The sequence below is a fragment of the Saimiri boliviensis genome, chromosome 1, assembly GCF_048565385.1.
Source record: "Saimiri boliviensis isolate mSaiBol1 chromosome 1, mSaiBol1.pri, whole genome shotgun sequence".
Taxonomy (NCBI): Eukaryota; Metazoa; Chordata; class Mammalia; order Primates; family Cebidae; genus Saimiri; species Saimiri boliviensis.
Genome location: NC_133449.1, coordinates 260,357,874 through 260,374,243, shown reverse-complemented (window position 1 = coordinate 260,374,243; position 16,370 = coordinate 260,357,874).

The following is a 16,370-nucleotide window of genomic DNA, read 5'->3' as shown; positions in this document are numbered from 1 at the left end:
CAGCTACTGGGGAGGCTGGGGCAGGAGGACTTCATGAGTCCAAGAGTTCAAGGCTACAGTGAACTATCATTGTGCCACTGCATGTCAGCCTGGAGGATGAAGTGAGACCTTGGTCTCTTAAAAAAAAAAAAATTAAAAAGTTAAGCACAAATTAAAAATTACCTTCTATTTACATAAAGAAGACTTCCTTGTGGATCCTACACTGCAAACATGAGTCTTCACAGCAAACCATGCGCCTTCTTGGTAGGCAGGTTATCTTGGAAATCAACAGATGTCAAGTTAAATACAGAACCACAGCCTCACATTGAAAACAGGAGCTGTTTAATTCATTTTCAATGTAAGTTAAAATCATGGAGCTCACACAAAGTCCTGCTAAACAAATGAGTTGAAACAATCATTAATAGCATTAATGGCAGCAATTAGGGTTAAAAGTTATTGCTTTTGTGTAGGTTGTTAAAATTTAAGAATATTGGCATAAAATGATTGTTTTCTTTGTACAGAAATTCTATTTAAATCAAAGATGTACTTGGGAGCAGTAATACATATTCTCTTGATTTGCTCCATCAGGGCTTTGAACAATTGCCAGACAATTATGCCTAAAATAGATTTTTAGAGTCCCATTTCCTTGTACTGACCTGCAAAAGGATTTTTCACACTCTCTTCATTTCTATGAACAAACTGAGCTCTGTGTTCCTACATAAAAGCTTAAGAAGGCCAGAGAAATTTAGAAAGATTAAATGAATTATGATCCTGGAAATGAATTGGGGCAGGAAAATGCTGTATAACTTCATGACTCTCTTGCAATAAATGTCTAGTTTGGAAAGTAGGATGTGGAAGGAGAGTTAGATGTTTGAGGTGGGAAAATGTGCAGCATAAAAGCAAGCAAAAATATACGATATTAAGTAATACTGGGTTATGATTTTAGACTAACGTTGATAATTATTCCAAAAGATAGTCAATGAAAAGGCAAATAGGAGGGAAAGGTTCGATATTAGTGAATGCAGTAGCTCAAGGGGAGTTTCCTCCAGGAGTGCCCACACAATACACTGTATTCAAAAGCAGCCTGGGTGTTGCACAGATGAAGGAACTCTGGGCTTACAGAGATCTTCCAGGTCTTCAGTAATAACAAAGCAGTAAGACTCACAATCCACAAGACATGGCATTTTTACAGTATGTAGGAGGATAGCAACTCAGTGCTGTAGCAGTATAGAAAACACAAAGAAGGGCTAAGCAAAGTACAGAATGCAACAAATTCAAAGCCATTACGAATTCAGTAGCTATATGTTCTCTGGTAAAGTCTCCAATAGTCAGTTGATTGACAAACACTTGTGGAATATGAACTCCAGACCCAGTACTGAGCAAGGTGCTATGACATAGACAAAAGCCCAAGGAGTTTGAGCTGTAGCTCAGAACATGGTGCTTATCTGCAAGAGCCATTTAATAAACCAAAATGTGTACAATACTGTATCAGATTATGTGTTATTACTCATTCAAAGCTAGGCATAAGTATAATAATATGTCAGTTACTGCTATACACAGAAAATAAAGTGGGCTGTATTGAACAGAGAAGATCTTAAGAATAGTAATTTCAGAATGATTTATCAAGAGAGGATGCAATAATTCAGCACTCCCCTCCATAGTGTCAGTGGGAGAGAGGTGCAATTAAAAATATGTGGGAGTATTTTATATTTTTATTTTTTGTCATGATAAAATATGCATAATGTAAAATCTTTTATTGCTATAGACTAAATGTTTCTATTCTTCAAGATTCATATGTTGAAACCCTAACCCTAATCCATTCTTTCTTAACCCCAATGTGATTTTACTGTGAGTATACAAAGAGAAGACAGTCATCTGCAAATCAGGAGGAAGGCTCTCATCAGACACTGGATCTGCTAGATTTTTGATCTTGTACTTCCCAGCCTCTGGAAGTATGAAAGTGAATGTTTATTATTTAAGCTGCTCACTATATGGTAATTTGCTGTCACTGCCTGAACTAAGGCAACCATCTTAACCATTTTTAAGTGTACAAGTCAGTGGCATTAAGTACATTCACATTGCTGTGCAACTATCACTGCCATCCCTCTCCAAAAGTCTTTTCAACTTGAAAAACTGAAATTCTGTGCCCATTACACAATAATTCTCCATCCTCTCCTCCTTCATTCCTTAGGAACCACCATTCTGACTTCTGTTTCTATGAATTTGATTATTCCACATACCTCATGTAAGTGGAATTATACGGTATTTGTCTTTTTGTGACTTTATCTCTCTTAGCATAATGTCCTCAGGTTGCACCTGTGTTGTAGCACGCATCAGACTTTACTTCCTTTTCAAAGCTAAGTAATATTCCATTGTATGTATATACCGCATATTATATATCTATTCATCTATCAATAGATGCTTTGGTTGTTTCCAGTTTTGGCTATAGTGAATAATTCTGCTAAGAAGATATATTTATAAGTATATAAATATCTTTTTGAGATGTGGGATATTTTATTTTTATAATCAGTGTGAAAGTGGGGGGTATATGCAGAAATAGGAGCAATAAGAAAATCATTTATGATGTCAAGGTGGAAAAAATGTCCAGCAATGCAGAAGAAAGTTTCCTACAATGAAGAACCTTCCTACCTCAAATGCCAACTGATGCTCCCATTACAAACCACTGCAAGAAGAAGAAATATCAAGAAATAGGCCTAGGCCTTGCAGTAAATCAAGTACCAGGTGATGAAGCCCTGAACTATAGACAAGATAGCAAAAAGGAATAAATAAGTATGAGGACCCTTGACAAGATTCAAGACCAGTAGTCTGAGATAAGAGTTGCCTGTGTTTACAATAGCAAAGACCTGCAACCAACCCAAATGCCCATCAATGATAGACTGGACAGGGAAAATGTGGCACATATACACCATGGAATATTATGCAGCCATCAAAAATGATGAGTTCATGTCCTTCGTAGGGACATGGATGAACCTGGAAACCATCATTCTCAGCAAACTGACCCAAGAGCAGAAAACCAAACACTGCATGTTCTCACTCATAAGCTGGTGTTGAACAATGAGAACACATGGACACAGGGAGGGGAGCACTACACACTGAGGTCAGTCAGGGGAAAATGGGGGAGGGATAGTGTGGGGTGGGGAGTTGGGGAGAGATAGCATGGGGAGAAACGCCAGATATAGGTGATGGGGAGGAAGGCAGCAAAACACACTGCCATGTGTGTACCTATGCAACAATCTTGCATGTTCTTCACATGTACCCCAAAACCTAAAATGCAATAAAAAAAATTGTACCATAAGAAAAAAGAGTTGTCTGTGTGGTTTAAGACAGTTTATTGATCATTTCTGGACCTTGATTTCTTATTATTTATAAGATGAAAATATGAATTCTTTTAAGTTACTATCAGTCCTCACATTCGGTGGTCTTTTGACATTATATTTTCAGCCTAAAAACGTGACTGTCACACCTAAATGAGGATATGTAGATCCTTGGTAGTCCCTGCTGAGAGACCTGATTTCCGGAGAGCTTGTGAAGTTGGCCAAGTTTGGCTTGATAATCTCTCAACTGTCCTTATGTTAGTACTTTCCAACCAAGCACCTGTCCATGAACAGTCTTATGGGTTCCTGGCTGCCTAAACTCCCTAAGGTGATTTGAGAGGATTTGCCTTTCCAGAGCCATATCCATGCCCACACATGTTTTTATATTTCTATCAATTGATAGAAATAATTAGCTACTGTCACATAACAAACCATCCTAAAACCTAGTGGCCTACAGTATAAAACTTAAAATTATAATCAGTTATTCTCATGAGCTATGGGTGGGCTGGACAGAATTATTGAACTAAAATGACATAGCTGATCTCAACTAGATTCACTCATAATTCTGTAGTCAACTCACCAATCAGCTAGGACTGGCTGAGTTAGACTACCCTGAGCTTTTCTCATGGGTTTGGCAGGGTTTCATAAGAGCAGAAACAAAGCCTCTTAAGGCGTAAACTTGGAACTGGCATGCTGTCCTTTCTGTCACATTATTAGCAAGTTACAAGGCCAGGCTCCATCTCTTAATAAGAGGCACTTTCAAAGTTACACTGCAAATACATAATCACAGAGAAGAGTAGAAAAAAATAGGTTATTTTTGCAACAAATCTACCTTCAAAACTTCATCTGTCCTCCAGTCTACTCGGGAAACAGCTAAGTGATAGCTAGTACTATCACACTAATCAAGAGCATTAATTCCTCAAGAATTAGAATAACTAAGTCTTTTATCTTGGTATTCATGGCTAGTATACTATGAGAGTTAAGGCAAACCCTGAAGAAATATTTGTTGAAATGACATGAAACTCATTTACAAAGGCATTTTGATGGTTACCACAGAAAATGTTTTTCTGATATTTTCTTCTCTGAGAGTTTAGTAAGCAATTTAAGGATGCGCTTTATAAAATGCTATTGTGTTGATTTGAACTGTTACACATTTTCGAAAGAACTAAATCTGAAATTGTACTACACAGTATATTTTTTAAAATCTTATTTAGTTTATAACTCTTTTATACCATGCAGGGGACTCAATGTTTCTTCACTAATGAGCAACAGACTGCTGTCAGTTCATAGCTGGACAAAAGCAGCTAAACTAACATCACTAGGGAATTCTCAAAAAGAAGAGGTGGAACTACTCTAAATTAACATATCATGTGGCTTTACTTTTCTTTGGTTTCAACCCAAAACTGGTTTATCCTTCTTCCCTTCCCTGAATATTTTTAGAACATTTTACTCAGTGATGAAATATTTATTGCAGGTTACTCAACATGCATCTTTTGTCCTCTTATGATAGAGACATCTTTAAAATCTTATCCACCACTTGGCCCTTCTGCCAATGACTGGATTAATTGGGGCTTGCTATTTTTATTTAAAAAACAAAACATCTAACAATGTGTCCTGTCTTTAACACACCAGAAATTATTTTTATGGTCAGGTAAAACATTGAACTATTTTTAACAGTTTAGTAATTCTTGAGTGATTACAGACACAATCACTGTAAAAAACAAATAATTTAGGCAGACCTTTTCCCATTAATTTAGCAAAAAACACTTCTCTGAGTAACAACGAAGACATGGGAACAAATAGGATGTTAAAACATTTGGCCATGTATTTTTCATTGGTGTGGTTTTGGTCATGGTCAAACTAACTGCTGAGACTATTATTAAGCCTCTTCTGTACACTCTGGAAAACAGGATAATAATAGAACTTATGTCAAAGAATATGTGTGAGGGTTAAATTATCTAGTTCAAGTAAAATATTAAGTAAGTATAATGCCTGGCACGTAGTAACTAATCATCACTATCAGCTGGAGTTCTGTTAATTTGCTTCACAGATGAGTCATTGTTCTTACACAAAATCAACCCTTGATTCTTATTCTCAGCAAATGATGACTTTATTGCATTCCAGCTGAGCATAGAGCATGGTACTATTATTAACAATAGTAATAATTATAATATAAATAATGGTATTGTGAGAAAAGGTCACTTTATCCAAATTTTCTCCTTAGAAGGAACTTCCCTTCTAAACAGGAATTTGAAATATTGCTATACCATGAACCCCCCAAAATGAATATTTAATACTAGTGAAAATTGATTATGAGTAAATATCAACATCCAAATGATGCTGATGATTCCCAAAGAAATCTAAAATTAATTCTTTATGTAGAAAAAAATTAGTCATCTATGTCACAGTGCACACAAATAAATGCCAAATGGAAAAAAAAAAACCTCTCTATGACTTTGGGGTAGAAAAAATATCTTATTAAGAAATAAAAAGTGCAGATCAAACAGGAAAAGACTAATATATTAAATTATTTTAAATTCAAGAACTAAAAAGAACATTTTGTGGGAAACAAACAGTGCCACAAATACATTTTGAAAACAAGTCACTGGCACAGAAAAGATCATTGCTACACAAATAGCTGTCCAATAATTAGTATTCAAATATATATATATGTATACATATACGTATATATATATATATATGTATATATATATATAAGTTTACAAATGAATAAGAGAAAGTCAAACAACTTGATAGGAAAATATTGAAGAATATGAATATGCAATTTACAAAAACAGAAAACTGAATAGTCACCAAACATCAGAAAGGATGCTCTATTCCTTGGTATAAATTTTTTTTTAAATGACAATTCATAACACATCATCAACGTAGCAAAAAATATTTAAGTCTGGAAAAATCAATAGTTGGCAAGGAACTGAGAAAATAGGATTGCTCAGGCATACGAAAGGGAATAAAAATTGGCTTCCCTTGAGTGTACTTACTGTATCTAGTCAATATGACAGTGTGCATATTCTATAGCCTAGCTATACCAATACCTACTATATACCATAGAGAAAATCTCCCACATGTGTAATAAGACATAATATGCATAAGGAGACAAGTTTTGAAATCTTTATAAAAGCACTGTTTATAAAAATGAAAAACATATTAATCGTGCTAGAGTCATACAATGAAATATTGTATAGCCTTTAAAATTAAGAACTATAACTGCACTTTTATGTATTGTTTATAAGTTACACAGCCCGAATGAGCTGCTATAACAAAATTCCTCAGACTGGGTAACTTATAAACAGTAGAAATTTATTGTTTACAGTTGGGTAGGCAAAAAGTCTAATTTTCACATGTCAGCAGATTCAGTGTCTAGTGGAGGATTGCTCTTTGTTTCAAACATTGCTCCTTCTCACTGCATCATCACGTGGAGGAAGGGAAAAACAAAATTCCTCATGCCTGTTTCATAATGGCTCTAATCTCAAACATGAGGGCAGAACCTTCAAGATCTAGTGATCTCTTAAAGGCCCCACCTTTTAATACTATCACACTGGAGATTTGGTCCCATCCTATGAATTTTAAGGGAGCACCAACATTAAGACCACAACATGCATGACATAGATCAACCTTGAAAAAATAATTATAAATGAAAAAAAATTGCAAAATGCTACATATAGTATAACATTATTCACATAAAATTTAAAAACATAAAGCTATATTGTATAAGTAAACCATGAATGCCTGCCAACTTCAGGCAAGTGGCTATATCTGGAAAAGAAGAAGGAGAAGGAAATCTGTGAGGAATAAAAACAAAACTTTAGTGTCCGTAACATTTTATTTTATTTTATTTTATTTTTTTGAGACAGAGTTTCGCTCTTGTCACCCAGGCTGGAGTGCAATGGCACGATCTCGGCTCACCACAACCTCTGCCTCCTGGGTTCAGGCAATTCTCCTGCCTCAGCCTCCTGAGTAGCTGGGATTACAGGCATGCACCACCATGCTCAGCTAGTTTTTTGTATTTTTAGTAGAGACGGGGTTTCATCATGTTGACCAGGATGGCCTTGATCTCTTGACGTCGTGATCCACCTGCCTCGGCCTCCCAAAGTGCTGGGATTACAGGCTTGAGCCACCGCGCCCAGCCCAACATTTTATTTTTTTAACAAAAATTCCTAAGTAAATACAGTATGAGGAAACATAAACACTTTATATAATCTGTTTTGGATACATACACATTAAAAATAACATTTTGGAGGAGTATTTTTGGCTCCTTTGAAATATTTCATAATAAAAGAAAAGGGAGAACTTACCATCCTTTAGGAGTACTCATAAAGCCATTAATAAGCCAAAGCTCATTATGATAACATTGCACCTGTAGAGCTGTCATTAATTGGATGATTTTGGTCTTACAGAAGACAACCAAGACCAAGAAGTATCTTGTTGTCAAACCAAACTCCAAAACTATATGTCCAAACTCATAATTAGTATTCTCAGCAGAGATTCTCAGTTCCTTATTTAAAGCTACTACATCTCAATTTATAAGCTTTGTTAAAAGTTGTAAAAAGCCAAATATTACTAGAAATAAAATGAAAAGAAATAAAAGTATATTCAATGGACATGAAATTATTAAAAGTTAAATGGTTACTATTAAATATACATATATATGTAAATCCATAAAGCCAATAGTAGTATACAAAATGGCACAAGTATATATGCTGGTAATGATATCAGATAATTGACAATGCTTGTCATAATGTTCTGTGTACTTTAAAAATAGAGGGACATTAGCAAAACATTTTAGAAAAATGCCCATCCAAAATGTTAACATTTTTTGTTTTATGGGCTTCATTTCTGTCACATACATGATAATAAAAGATTTAACCCAAAAGCATGACTCTAATGATGGAAATTTTTTTGGAGTTGTGAAACATATATTTCAGTTAGGTGAAGTTTACTCCTTTTACACATACAGCTTCCTTCAAAGTGTGACTGCAAGTAGACTATCTAAAGGAGAGTGGAGGAGGACTGCTCTCAGAGAACAGAAAATAGTTATAAAATTCTTTATGTATGGAAAGGATTTGTCAGTGTTTTAGCCCCTCAATGTCATACAATGTATCTGTGAATCTCAACAACAAAGATTAAACATAAATAAATAAATTGCCATATTAATTTTGTAAATTTATTTTTTATCTCAAATTCTAGTTCTCTTAGTTTAACTGAAGTAATATATATTTTAATAAAAGGAAATGAATCCACAGATGGTAATTTGCAAGAGATGGAAAGGAGATTATGATGATAACTTTGGTAGTGTTGTAAAATATTTTTTTTAAGTTGACAGGAGAAAGGCTTGCCCTCTAATTCTCATGGTTAAGAGATTCAAGAAAGCTGTACCTTTATCAGATAATGTAAAATCTAATGAATGATTCTAGAAAACCAATGGAATATTTTATTGAAATGAAATCTGAATCTATAACTTTTAAAAGTTTCTTCATTTTCTTTACTATAACACTGCATACTTGGATATATAATCTTCTGACTAATATTTCATAAATTTTGAAAATATATTTTCTTGTCCTTCAGAATTAAATATATAATCAACCAGTTTGCTTGCAACATGCATCTAAACCAGATTGAAGAGCCAGATTCTTTGATTTATTTCATGTTCTCTCCACCTTAATTACACTGTTGCTAATACTTGTATATTAATTTTTCCATTTTCCATTATTTAACTGGTGCAGAGAAATGTAATAAACCACTTACATGGATCTGCAAACAAGTTCCATTGTGATACAATGATGGTTGCTTGATGAAGACTGAAAAAGTTGATGAGTAGGCAGAGAGGGATGGCAGTGCTTGATATTCACTTGCTGGATTAAAGTCTAAAAGAAATAAGAAAAGTGGTTTAAAGGTAGCAGAATAAAAGTTGAGATCCCATAAAACACATAATGAGATGGGTTCTAGAAATAGCTTGCCTGGATATTTTGATTAAAGAGTAAAGATTTAACTATCCTGGCTGTGGAAAGAAGGAAAACTAAACACATACACATACACAAACACGCACACACCCCAGTTGTTGAAAGATGTGGAATTCTCTGGTTTAGAATTTGATAACAGTTCTGAGACAGTGATCTCTCTCATAGAATATTAATAAGCTATACCACATAGTTTGATTCATAACTTGGCATAGATACATGATATGGGCATAAATGTACTCTTATAAACCAGCTCATTTGATGAAGTGACAAAATGAAGCCTTCTGACTAAAACTACCAGCTTTGACCAAAGATAAGTTGCTCTTTTCCACTAGCTTTTTATCCACTGCTACCACCTTATTTTGGTTTCACAGTCCGGTGGACTGTGGTCATTAGTAAAATACTGTCATCAAGCAGAAATCAGTGAACCCTACTTCAAGAAGTTAGACGTAAAGAACCTCTTCAAGGAGAACTACAAACCACTGCTCAAGGAAATAAGAGAGGACACAAACAAATGGAAAGACGTTCCATGCTCATGGTTAGGAAGAATCAATATCATAAAAATGGCTCTACTACCCAAAGTAATTTATAGATTCAATCCTATTCCCATCAAGCTACCACTGAGTTTCTTCACCAAACAGGAAAACTACTTTAAATTTCATATCAAACCAAAAAAGATCCTGCATAGCCAAGACAATCCTAAGCAAAAAAGAACAAAGCTGAGGGCATCACGCTACCTCACTTCAAACTCTACTACAAGGCTACAGTAACTGAAACAGTATTGTATTGGCACCATAGTTGATATATAGACCAATAGAACACAGCAGAGGCCTCAGAAATAACATCAACCATCTACAACCATCTAATCTTTGACAAACCTGACAAAAACAACCAATGGGGAAAGGAATCCCTATTTAAGAAATGGTGCTGAGAAAACTGGCTCGCCATATCAGAAAACTGAAACTGGACCCCTTCCTTAAGCCTTACACAAACATTAACTAAAGATGAATTAAAGGCTTAAACCTAAAACCTAAAACCATAAAAACTCTAGAAGAAAACCTAGGCCATACCATTCAAGACATAGTTACGGGCAAAGACTTCATGACTAAAACACCAAAAGCAATTGTAACGAAAGCCAAAATTGACAAATGGGATATAATTAAACTAGAGAGCTTCTTCTCAACAAAAGAAACTATCGCAAAAGTGAACAGGCAACCTACGGAGCAGGAAACAAATTTTGCAATCTATCCATCTGATAAAAGTCTAATAACTTGAATCTATAAGGAACTTAAACAAATTTACAAGAAAAAAAAAACTCCATCAAAAAGTGGGCAAAGGATATGAATAGACACTTTTCAAAAGAAGACATTTATGCAACCAACAAACATATAAAAAAAAACTCATCATCACTGGTCATTAGAGAAATGCAAATCAAAACTACATTGAGATACCATCCCATGCCAGTTAGAATGGCGATCATTAAAAAGTTTGGAAACAACAGATGCTGGTGAGGCTGTGGAGAAATAGGAACGCTTTTACACTGTTGATGGGAGTGCAAATTAGTTCAACCATTGTAGAAGACATTGTGGTGATTCCTCAGAGATCTAGAACCAGAAATACCTTTTGACCCAGCAATCCATTACTGGGTATATACCCAAAGGATTGTAAATTATTCTACTATAAAAATATGTGCACATGTATATTTATTGCAGCACTATTTTCATTAGCAAAGACTCACAACCAACCAAATGCCCATCAGTGGTAGAATGGATAAAGAAAATGTGGTACATACACACCATGGAATACTATGCAGCCATAAAAGGATGAATTCATGTCCTTTACAGGGACATGGATGAAACTGGAAACCATCATTCTCAAAAAACTAACACAGGAACAGAAAACCACATGTTCTCACTCATAAGTAAAAGTTGAACAATTAGAACACTTGGACACAGGGATGGGGAGACATCACATACCGAAGCCTGTCAGTGGATGGGGAAGGAGAGCATTAGGACAAATACCTAATTGCATGTGGATCTTCAAACCTAGATGACGGGTTGATGGGTGCAGCAAACAACCATGGCACATGTATGCCTATGTAAAAAACCTGCACATTCTGCACATGTATCCCAGAACTTAAAGTATAATAATAATAATTTAAAAATCAGAAAAAAGAATAGTTTAAAAAAATGATATTCTTAGTAATGAGATCTCAGGCATAGTCAAATATTCAAAATTCAGAAATAACCTACAGTTAAGTCAGTAAAAGGCATGAGCCATCAAGTGCAGTAAAAAGGAGACAAATAATAATCAAATAAGCTGGCTCCAGCTTATTTAACTCCACACGTGACGTTTCAACAGGCCTTTGGCAGTAAATAGAAATGAAAGAATAGAAATAGTTGGCAGATTTTAATACACTCTCTGCTAGAATACTTTCATATTCTTCTTTTATTAAAAGTTACAATTTTCATAACTTCTTCTGCTTCCATTCTGGCAACTGTTCAAAGATTACAATACCACCTTATCTGTTTCTCCTGTACAATTGTCCCTGCAACAGAATAATCACATTCATGACCTCACTGCTATCCTGGTAGCCAGAGCAACTAGTAGAACTCTTACATCCAAGTCTCCCTTGCTACACTCTTCGTTTTACAGCAATGTCCAAACAGTTGTCGATACCTGCTATGTGGTTTATAAAGGTCAGTCTTGGCTGTGCCTCTTATGCATCTATCCCTAGGTTATCGCATCTGTTCCTTTGGGTTGATGATTGCTCCTTGTATCTCTGAGAAACAGGCTTTTCCTGTCTCATGGCCATAATCTCACAAATATCATTAAGATAGAGCTCATTGATAACAGGGACTATTTTCTTACTTATCTTTTGATGACAAACACCCAAGTGCTCAGGACATAGTGTTAGGTGCCAGATATGTGTTTCTGAACCAGTTGAATGTCATTTCCTTCAATTACTTTAGATATTTATAAATCAGCTTTCAGTGTCTGTTTTCCAACTAGCTCCACTGACAAACTTTATACTGAAATGATTAGCTATTGCTTTGGATATTGAACAGAAACAACACAACTTCCAGACCCTGACTATTAATTTAAGAGGGCTTATCTTAGATACAGAACTAGTTTCATGATTGATTCAGCCTTTTATGTCATAAAAATAAATGTCTCAGGCCACATGTGGATAAATCAGAATGCAGCAGGAATTCTAGAGCTATGGAAAACCTTGGTCATGGCTTTTAACAGAACAGAACACAAGAAGTACCTGATCTCCTGCTGGATGCTATAAGGGTAAATGGAGCTGGGAGAATACCACATCCAACCCTTGAGATGTTAAGATGCTTACACTCAAGGCACAAGCTAGACATTCAAATATATCTGAAGTTTGAATAAGATTTTGAAATTCCCAAATGCTTGACAGCTGACTGATCTACATTCTGTAATATTAGGAGTTTTCAAAAAGTTCACGAAAAAGTAAAATTAAAAGATAAAAAATAAAATATATGAACTTTATTTCTCGACATAAGCTCTATCAAGTTCAAGTCACTTTAGTAAGCAATGATACCAGCCATTTAGTCCATTACTAAAGCATTGAGGGTCCTAGGAATTTACCCATATCAATTCAGTCTTTTGTACATTATTAACTGAAGAGAAATGAATGCCCTTTAAAGATTTTTTAAGATTAGGAATCAAAAGAAATCAGAAGGAGGCAAATCAGGACTGTAGGGTGATTGCCTAGTAATATCCCATCAAAACTCTCATAAAATTGTCTTTGTTTGATGATGGGAATGAGCAGGAGCATTGTTCTGACAGAGAATAATTCTGTTAAGAAAGTGATGGACATTTTTCTGCCAATACTTAGGTTCACTTTCTCAAAACACTCTAATAATAAATAGATGTTACCATTATTTGGTCCTTCAGAAAGCCAACAAGTAAAATGCCTTAAGCATCCCACAAAATTGTTGCCATAATCTTTACTCTTGACTGGCCCACTTTTTCTTTTATTGGACAACTTCCATCTCTTGGTAGCCATTGCTATGGTTATGATTTTGCTTTCTCTTCAGGATCGTACTGGTAAAGCTATCTTTCATCACCTTTTACAGTTCTTTGAAGAAATGCTTCAGAATCTTGATCCTACTTTAAAAAAAAAAATTCCATTGAAAGTTCTGCTCTTGTCTGCAGATGTTCTGGGTACAATACTTTTTGCGTCCATTGAGTGGAAAGTATGCTGAACTTTAATTTTTCAGTCAAAATTGTGTAAGTTGAAGCCATTGAGATTTCTATAGTGTTGTATATTGTTTATGCAGTTAATTATCATCCTTCAGTTAGGGCACAAACAACATTACTTTTTTCCCTTACCAATTGATCTGGATGGACTGCTGCTACAAGATTCATCTTCAACAACATCACCTTGTTCCTTCTTAAATTACATTATCCACTTGTAAACTGCTGATTTCTTTGGGGCATTATCCCCATAAACTTTTTGTAAAGCATCAACAATTTCATCATTCTTCCACCCAAACTTCACCATGAATTTTGATATTCGGTTTTGCTTCAATTTTAGCAGAATTCACGTTGCTCTGTCAGGGGCAGATGTAAAAATTGATGTATTATACTTAGTGCCTCAAACTAGAGGCATAAGTATATTATACTTAGTGTCTCAAACTGGATTCTGTTCGGACATGATATAAAAAGTTAGTTCAAGTTTATTTTGATGCAAAAATATTTTGAAATCCATGCAAATATATGACGGGTCTCCTAAAAGTTCATGGAAAATGCCTGTTTTAAAATATATAGTAGAAACAAATATGCAGGTAAGGATGTGCCAGTGCTTTAGCTGGTCTTACTTCTTTCCCTCCTAGATTCTCTATCTCTATCTCATTCAGCTTCCTTATATAATTCGAATTATCACTCATACTTCCCCTTAACACATCCTTTTATATCTCTCTTCTTGCCCTCTTTCCCTGATACTCTACTATCTTGAGTAAAGTGTAAAAAAATTTTCTTCTCAATGCACACAAACTACCATGAAAATTTTTAAAAGAAACTTTCAGGGAAAATAAAAACTAAGAAAACATAAAACAAAATAAGAGTATACAAACAGATGAGTTTCAGCATGGTACTAGTGTAAAAACAGGCATATAGAGCAAAGGAACAGAATGGAAAACTGAGAAACAAATACACACATGTACAGTGAACTCATTTTTGACAAAGGTGCCAAGAATATACACTAGAAAAAAAAGACAATCTCTTCAATTAATGGTGCTGGGAAAACTGGATAACCATATTCAGAAAAATAAAACTAGACCCCTATCTCTTGCCATATACAAAAATAAAATCAAAATGGATTACATATTTAAATTTAAGGCCTCAAACCATAAAACTACTACAAGAAAACATTGTGGAAAATCTCCAGAACATTGGTCTGGCAAAAATTTCTTGAACAACACCCCACAAGCACAGGAAGCCAAAGAAAACATGGACAAATGGGATTATATAAAGTTAAAAAGCTCCTGCACAGCAAAGGAAGCAATCAACAAGTGGAGAAAACCTACAGAATGGAATTAAATATTTGCAAAATGCCCTCCTGACAAGGGATTAATAAACAAACTTTATAAGGAGCTCAAACAACTCTATAGTAAAAAAGTAATAATCCGATAAAAAGATGTGAGAAATATTTGATCACTCATTTCTCAAAAGAAGATAGGCAAATGGGAAACAGGCACATTAAAAGGTGCTTGATATCATTGATCATCAGAGAAATGCAAATCAAAACTGTAATGAAAAATTATCTCACTCCAGTTAAAATGGTTTATATCCAAAAGATAGGCAATAACAAATGCCAGCTAGGATGTAGAGAAAAGGGAACCCTTCTACACTGTTGGTGAGAATGCAGATTAGTACAACCACTAAGAAGATCAGTTTGGAGGTTTCTCAAAAAACTAAAAATGGAACTACTATATGATCCATGATATAGTTTGGCTGTGCCCCCACCCAAATTTCATCTTGAATTTAACTCCCACAATTCCATGTTTCATGGAATTCACATGGTGGGAGGTAATTGAATTATGTGGGTTAGTCTTTCCTGTGCTGTTTTCGTGATAGTGAATGAGTCTCACAAGATCTGATGGTTTTAAAAATGGGAGTTTCCCTATACAAGCTCTCTCTCTCTATGTCTGCTGCCATTCATATAAGACATTACATGCTTTTCCTCGCTTTCTACCACGATCATGAGACCTCCCCTGCCAAGTGGAACAGTAAGTCTATTTATCCTCTTTCTTTTGTAAATTGCCCACTTTTGGGTATATCTTTATCAGCAGCATGAAAATTGACTCATCAAGCAATCCCACTCCTCTGTAGATATCCCAAGGAAAGAAAATCAGCATATTGAAGAGATACCTGCACTCCTATGTTTTTTGCAGCACTGTTTACAACAGCTAAGATCGAAGCAACATAAGTGTCCATCAACAGATGAATAAATAAAGAAAAAATGGGGTACTTATATGCAATGGAGTACTATTCAGCCATTAAGAAAGAATGAGATTCAGTCATTTGCAACAACATGGATGGAGATCCTTCTGTTACGTGAAGTAAGCCAGAAAAACAGACATTACATGTCCTCACTTATGTATGGGGTCTAAAAATCAAAACAATTGAACTTATCGACATAGAGCACATAAGGATGGTTATTAGAGACTAGGAAAGTGTAGTGAGGGGCTTAAAGGGGAAGAGGTGGTAATGGTCGATGGGTCCAAAAAATATGAAGAATGAGTAAGAGCCACTATTTGATATCACAAAAGGGTGACTATAGTCAATAATATTCATTGTAAAATAACTTAAATAGTGTAATTAGATGGTTTGCATCTCAACTGATAAATACTTAAGGAAATGGATACTTCATTCTTCACGATGTGCTTATTTCACTTTGTATGTGTATATCAAAACATCTCATGTGCCGCATAAATACATATACCTACTATGTACCTACAAAAATTAAAACTAAAAAAGTTTTCAAAAGATGAGTTTCATAGAGCATATGTTTGTGAACCAAATTTACTAAATTAAACAGGTC